The sequence below is a fragment of the Saccostrea cucullata genome, unplaced genomic scaffold (assembly GCF_032062105.1).
Source record: "Saccostrea cucullata isolate Sc308-1 unplaced genomic scaffold, CSIRO_AGI_Scuc_v1 ctg15907, whole genome shotgun sequence".
Taxonomy (NCBI): Eukaryota; Metazoa; Mollusca; class Bivalvia; order Ostreida; family Ostreidae; genus Saccostrea; species Saccostrea cuccullata.
The window spans coordinates 1-8,261 of NW_026941628.1; the positions used below are offsets into that span (position 1 = coordinate 1).

At 31.2% G+C, this 8,261-nt stretch overlaps 1 long non-coding RNA gene across 1 annotated transcript; it reads left to right on the forward strand.

Annotated features, from left to right (window-relative positions):
• The first annotated feature begins 933 nt into the window (after positions 1 to 933).
• LOC134258185 (uncharacterized) lies at positions 934 to 1,860 on the forward strand. The gene is made up of 3 exons (XR_009990109.1): positions 934 to 1,010; positions 1,498 to 1,622; positions 1,749 to 1,860. It is a non-coding gene; the product is annotated as an uncharacterized LOC134258185 (long non-coding RNA).
• Positions 1,861 to 8,261: the final 6,401 nt, after the last annotated feature.

Below are 8,261 nucleotides of genomic sequence, written 5' to 3' on the forward strand. Positions count from 1 at the left end.
AATCCAATTATACACAGAATGAATTAATCCAATGCACACCGGACTGCAGCATGTTCTAATGCTATTCCATTCGGCAAACCTTCGTGCCGTCGATTCCGTCACCTTATCAGATGAAGTGGGAATTGGCCGAGGTGTGCCGAATGGAGTTTAATCTAAAAATATGATAATGGGTGACGCAACGTGATGTGATGTAGAATTTACATGTTAACATGTATAGTACAAGAACAAATTTTAAATTAATTCATAACAAACGATGTTTTAACAAAACTGTTCAATCTAGCCTATTCCAAAAAGTATGTGCTGTGTGATTGTGGTGTCGAGGGGGGATTAGTAAAATTTAAAAAGGTCCTGTTATGAGCAAAAAATTTATCAAAATCTAATTTACATCATTAATAGAATTCAAACTGGCATATAATGAATTAAGCATGTAAAATAGATATAAGAGGTTCTGAGTTATAGGTCACAGCTGGGAGAATTTCATACTCAATTTGATGAATACATGTAAATTATATAGAATTATTTTTGACTTTTTCCTTGGAAAGCCGCCCAATATGTAGAAGCGTGTATTTAGAGGCAAACACCTTAGTGCGGGTATTACTGTCTCATGACAGCATCTATTTTTTTTTTTTTTGATAACTTAAATTTAAGAATAAATAGGAGCATGACTAATAGAATACGTTTGTCTATTTATAGGCTACGCAACACATTCATCGTTGGATGAAAATGTTGCAGTGATACAATTTGGAACAGAATTAAATATCTGCAATATTTTACGAATAACTATGCTTCCTTGATGCGATTACTAGGTTAGAAAATGTCATTTTTTTTAATCTGCTTAGATGTTTTTGACTTTTCGTCATGATAATTCGGTAATAAAACTTCAATGATTTTTAATTACTTTAATTAAATCTGTTGTAATTTATTAAAATTTACAGATGATTTATCATGTTCTGGGCCGTCGCCAATGATAGAAGGCTTCCTATTAGCCATTCCTGCCTTGGAAAATGGACGTATGTCTCCTTTAAAAATTAATATTGATATTGGTAATTGTTTTATCTAAACAATTAAAAAATCAAACTTATTATTCACAAATGCATTTGATTAATCAAGTGCATGAAATATATGCAGATAACGAACAGTTTTCAAGCTCAAAAGTCCATCAACCAATACAAAATAGGAGCAAAGCAAACACGAACCTCAAAAACATCAGAGGTGGGATCAGGTGTCAAGGAGGAGTGAGCATCTCCCCCCGACCAGCCTTTTCCGCTGTGAACCACCTATCACCATCGTGAAAACACTGTTTTAACAAGGAAATTCTGTTTCGTATTTAGAAAAAATCTAACGTCACAATGAAGAACATTGAGATAACGAACAGTTTTCAATATCAAAGTCCATAAAACAATACAAAAATTGGAGCAGAGCAAACACGGACCTCCAAAACACAGAGGTGGGATCATGGAGAAGTGAACAATGATTTCTTTTTATCCTTTTTTATAGAGCGGTCTACCAAAATCGGTCCCTTTAACTGTAGAGCAAGAGTGATACTTATTTCTGATGGCAAAGCTACTTCCTCGACCGACTCAGACTCAGAATATCGTGTTTCTGAAAATGAAGAAGATCAGGTTACAAAACGATATTTTTTTTCTAAACGTAAATTCAATCAAATATTAAATATAATGATATAAAATATCATTTGATATTCATTTCTTCACACATCTTTTTGATTTTGAATGTTGTTTTTTTTTCAGAATATTCAACTTTTGGATTTAGTAGGCAAGTAGGAATAACAAATCCAATTACGTGCGTACCTGTCGGAAATGATCCAAATATTGTATGTTTATGCTCGGTTTTACAACGCATATCCACAAAACAAACTATTTCTAACTAATAACAAAGATCATATATTAATTGTTTGATTGAAATATGATGATTCAACTTATTTGTATTAGCTCGATTGATATATTAATTATTATAATTGTTAAGAGCTGAGTCGGCAATATTTCATCTATATTTTGGCGATTAAATTAAATGAATATGATCATTTTTTTAAATATACATGTATGGTTTCTCTGGTGGCCCCGAATGAGCATATCATTTTTCGAAAACCAGAGAAACGATCTTTTACGTGGACAAAGGTGTTGTAATCCTTGACACAGGGTATATTAGCTCGAAACAATCTTTATTCATAAAGTGTAAACACTAATATGACATATAAGTCAACACTGTATACTGAACAAATACATAATTCTTATATCATTTATAGTGCCTACTGGGATCTATTGCCTATGCATCTAAAGATGGAAAAATTTAATTATGAAGAAGTCACACAAATTGAAAAATATTCATTAAACATGGTAAAGTAGCCTTAAATCATTCAAATGTTTACTCTGTTTATCTGTTTTTATTTTGCACACGTGGAATTTTGTTTCATTCTATTCCTCACAACATTAATTTTTTTTTTTTTTTTTTTTTTTTTTTTTTTTTTTATAGATTTTATTTCCCAGACCTATGCTATAACAGAAGAATTCCCTACTCAAATATTTATGGCAGTTGCCAGGGATGGGGCCCACAAAACCCCTTAAATACATTTACAAAAATTAATTCTATATCACCTGCGGATATTTTTGATATTGTAAGACAAATAGCGTACATAAGTAATAATAGTTACATTGTTTTTTATAAACAAATAATGTTTATTTTAGAATGTTTTTTATATATCTAAAAAAAAATTTAAAACATTATTATATTAATTTTACAATCAATATAAAAGAGGAGTATATGAATACATTCCCATTGCTGTCTAAAGGGGAATCACATACACTGCTAGTCCTTTGGTTCCCCTTCAGGACACGGGGGGACTGAAACTGCCAGTAGCGGGAATTATTAAACTTATAAAACTAAATTCTAAATGTATTATTGATATACATCTATGTATTTGCATACAAATACAATTTACAGTAATTTTGTAAACTTATCAATAATATCAACATTAAGTGAATAATTAAACATTTAATTACTTTGCACCAAAATACTGTGGATTTTTTATATGATGTAAAATATTATATTCAGTTTCATCAAGTTTTTCTATTCTACAGAACATTTTGTATTTATATATCTTTAATGAATAAAGGAAATAAAATTATTCAAAAAATATGTTTTCTTATTACATTCAAGTAAAAACCAATAATAATGTCTTTTCCCTTAATTTTAATTTTCAACACAGTGGAAGCTATATCCCAGATATATTTAACATTTCTACATTCAAAAATAAGATGTTGCATGTCTTTACAACAGAACAGATAAACACTTATTATTTTTTTTCCCTTTTTCCATAATTTTTACAACAAAAAATTGTTAAATTTTAATTAAATCTGCAATATTTTTATCTACAGCTACTTTAATCTTTTGCTGATAAATAGATTTCCACATTTCTTGATTAACATTGAATGTTTCTCCAAGTAAACGCTGATGTTTTGGCGGAGAAAATTTCTTACTCAAAAGGACATTATAAAAAAAATACATTCTTACTTTCAATCTTACAATAGTTTCCATGAAAATTAAAATACCTTTTGTTCTTTATACAGTTAATTTTTCCAAACCGGCTACCGCCGGGTTTCCCTAAAATTTGGCCGGATTAGACAGAATCCGGATCAGGGAAAAAAGCAGGAAAATATCAATTTCGAAAATTTTCGTTGTTTATTTACAAGTACATCATATACATATCATAAATAAAATCAAATGATGAAATCAATTACTATTTTTGGGGTCTAGAAATTATAAAATAGTCTCACATGACGACTTTTTTTCTTATTTGTTCACGAAGTTTGAAAGTCGGGTGAAAGTTTTCCCCAATCAAAATATACAGGCACGCTAAAATTTGGCCACAAGTATCAAGCGGACCGGGTTTCGCTTTAAAACCTCATTAATGTATTGACAGTAATGCACAATTATTTACGATTTGCTAATTATTATATTGAACTTTTAATTTTATGTAAAAATTTACGTTTCCCCCACAGTGTCATGGCGCCATTTTGAATGCGTTCGATTTTCATCCCGATTTATATTTTGATTTGTAAATCGCTACATATATTTTTGTGTTTATGTTATTATGTGGTAAAAGGAGTTAAAACAAAGTTAATTTTTTTTTAATTGTAATTTAATCATATAATATATTTTTCAAGTGGACTGTGTCACCGCCGCATTTCACCGAGTTCGTCTCATGGCACTAATAATCATGCTAATGTAAACAAAATTTATCACATTCCCCACGAAAGGTGTTAATTGCTTTGAAGTAACTCAGGTGTGGCCGGATTGGGGGGAATAATTACCGTTAATTATGAGCAGTAGGGACCAGTATGGCCGTTCGGAATAAAAATAAAAGTATCCGGACTACACAGAATTTTTTACAATGAATTTGTTAAAGAAGTGCATGGGACTAAAATTTACGGACGGAATGGACAAAAGTCCGGAGTACTCAAGTCCGGTTAGACAAATTTTACTGTTTAATAAATTTAAGTTGTTGATATCCATTTTTTTCTCTAATATATTTAAAAACAGAGTAAATTATTTTATATTCACACAATATATTTGACTTTTTTTGAATTTCTTCTCCTATATTTCCGATAGTTTTTAAAAACCCGCATCTGAAAACAGGTCTTTTACATATTTTATATTTTTAACCCAGTGTTTAAAGAATATCGTTTTCCCCTTTAAAAAAAAAGAGTCTATTATTCCATATTGGTTTTGTAGAATTTCGTTTATATTATCCTTTTTAAGTCAGGAAGTTTTTTACATTGATTAAAATAAATAAAAATTTCTTTATAAAACAATGGGAATTTTTAAATGGGTCAAAGTCGTTTATACCACTGCTGTTGGTTTTTAATTTTTTCAAAATTTACATTATATGTCTCTAATAAATTCTCAAGGGAGAGTGTAAAGAGTTGTGATCAGCATTATTTTAAGGCGTGGTTCCAAGCAGCTTTTAATGCTTAAACTTTGTAAGTACGTAGATATAAGGGGTCCCGCTAGCGCGGAAGATTCTGATTGGCTGGGGAAAATCACATGATTTGATTGGTTGAGGGGAAAGGGGGGTAACTGAGTGCAGTCCTAAACCCCAACTAACCCTACCCCCAACCCTAACCCTAGCCCCTTAACCCTAACTAACCCTAACCCTAACCCCCTAACCCTAACCCTAACTAACCCTAGTCCCCTAACCCTAACTAACCCTAGCCCTAACTAACCCTAACCCTAACTAACCCTAACCCTAACCGTAACCCCCTAACCCTAACTAACCCTAACCCCCTAACTAACCCTAACCTATTCCCCCTTAAATACTGGAGTTGTTTACACTGTTTACATTGGTACGTTGGTACTACGTTTTTTGTTTATGCTGACTATACAGGTAAATGCGCCGTGTGCAAAACATTGCAAGAATGTGATTATGACGTCACGCTTCACAGTCTAGACAGTCCTATAACCGGTTTGAACTGGTTTTACTGAAAACAAAAACACACACAAGACAGATTAGAACACAGATTTTATTCACAATGAAAAATACAAAAATGATTTTAATTTCCACTGTATCTGCCAAATTTTCGGGGGCAATCTGGGGCCCAATGTCCTAACTTTTTGCAGATATAGCATGGATCCATCTGTTTCTTACTCTCCCTGATCCGCCCTGGGTCCCTTCTTCTTTTTCCTGGTCAGTCCTTCCTCCTTTCATTTTACTGATGTAAATTATCAGATGATTCAGCTGGTTTCGAACATCACTCACCTTGTTGTTCATATCATTCATCTTGTTCTCCAGATCAGACAGCATTCCGTCCAGAGTGGTGTTTAAGTGGTTTTCAACATCACTCAACTTGTTATTCATCTTGTTCTCAAAAGCGGACAGCATGTTTTCAATTCCATCCAAAGTGGTGTTTAAGATGCTCATATCTTCTTCTTTATTCATGTCCTCAGGAAAATTAACCATGTCCAAATTCAAATCCAATTCCACTGCATCCTTTATTATCTCTGTCATGGGAGCTCCTACATATCCTTCAGGTGTCACATAATACTGGGAATTTTCTGAAGTATTCATCCTTGCTTTCTTTTTTTCACCTGTGTCCAGTTCGAAGTGCTCACGCAGAATGATCATCAAATTTTACAGTTTTTTAGTTTATATACCTGCTATGAGCCGTGTGCACCTTTTTACCTGGGCTTTATATACCTGTTCCATCATCTATAAAGGAGCCGTGTGCAAAAAACTGAGGGTCGTGTGCAAAAGAAATATACGTTTTACCTGTGTTTTCTTATATACCTGTTTGCACCCTCTATAAAGTGCCGTGTGCAAAAAGTACGATAAACTTACCTATGCATTGTGACGTCATCCACTGTATAAATACAATGTGATTATGACGTCACACTTTTTTCATTTACAGTCTAGACAGCCTATAGTCTAGCCAGCCTAACCAGTTTGAACTGAATTTTTTTACTGAAAGACAATAACAAATAACACACAATACAAAAAACATGTGTGTGTTATGTCTGTCAAGTTATAACACCAGGTCACTTTTTAAAAAAACTTAGAATTTCTTTTTAAATTTTTTAAACTTTTTTTTAAAATTAACTTTAAATTTTTTATCTTTTAACTTTTTTAAAATAACTTTAAATTTTTTTTTTTTTTTATAAATTTTTTTTTTTTTGGGAAACTCCCCTTATAGTTTTTAAGAAATAAAATTTAAAAAAAATCATGTAATACCAGAATCAGAATCAGTTTATTCGCTCAAACCATACAGCATGGTACATGAGGAACATAAAGTATATACAATGTCTATAATGTCGTCAGAGGTACATTAGTATAAATATACACACATATAAATAATTAATATAAATATATATACGTAAATAAATGTTTTACAACTGCATGTAGAGAGGATGTACATATAGTACATGTAATAATAAAGTATATGAAAAAAGAAAATCCCGGGAACCTTAAGAAGGACAGACAGTCTCAAATATTTTTGAAATAAATGTACATAGTTTTTGTAAAGATTGTATATTTGAATTGGCCATGGTTATAAAACTTAACAACATTTGGTCTGGTGCAGTAACTTTTGTGAAAAAATTTTTTTCTTATCTCTGAAAAAGCTGTACACTCTAAAATGTAGTGGTATTCATGCCTATCTTTCCATTGTTACAAACTAAACATACTCTATCATTTAATGGGGTGCCACACCACCTCCCTGTTTCGACAGGTAGATGATGATTTGAGGTACGCATTTTCATCAATAGCTTTCTTTGTTTTGGGCGTAAATTTTTAATGTAGCTTTCAAATCCGAAATTGGTTTTAAAAATTCTGTAAATCTGGCCTTTGGAAGAACTATTTATTCATTTGACCATTTTTGAATGAACTGGTCTTTTAAATTCTGTTTTATAATAGCACTTAGCCATTTAGCATTGACAACACCTTGCTCATTCCATATAAATGAAAGTCCACAATTATTTAGAATTTTTTGAATACATTCAATCCATTGACATTTAATACCATCGTTACTTAATTGGTTATACATATACTTGTACACAATATTGACAATTTTATCTTCTGCACATGTAAACATTTTTTGACCAGTAAGTAATCATTCTCGTAAAAACATTGATGTAAAAAGGGAATTTCCATTTTCTCCGTAAATCATGTAATTTGGTGTAGAACTTTTCAAATTAAATATAGTTTTTAAGAATTTTAAATGAACACGTTAAATTTATTTCCATTTTTTCATCCCCATATTCCATCCTAGATAAGATGGGTGTGCTTTTTATCAAAAAGTCAACTGCATTGTGGTAAATTAAATTTCTAATTTTTTTTCCCCCCTACTTTGCTTTTGCTTGTTAAAAAATTTTCTTGTTTAAATTAATTTCTTGTAATAAATTTCCAATATTTAAATTTTTTAAATTTTTTCAATATTTTGGGTATTTAATAAAATTTTCCTTTTAACTTCCCCCTTTGGAAAAACCATGACTTTTGTTTATCAACGTTCACATTAAGTTTCCATTGAGTACAATAAGTATAGAATTCATTCAATGCCTTTTGTAAATATAGCAGATTCTGCCAAAATAACAGTGTCATCAGCATAAAATAAAATCAAAAGTTTTAAATGTAGTAATAATTCATCTTCAATTTCTTTACTAATAGTTTGTAATCCGACTATGTCCTTTTCTACCAAAAATTCTTCAAGATCGTTTATGTACAAAGAAAAAAAAAAAGGTGACAGATTTTCGCC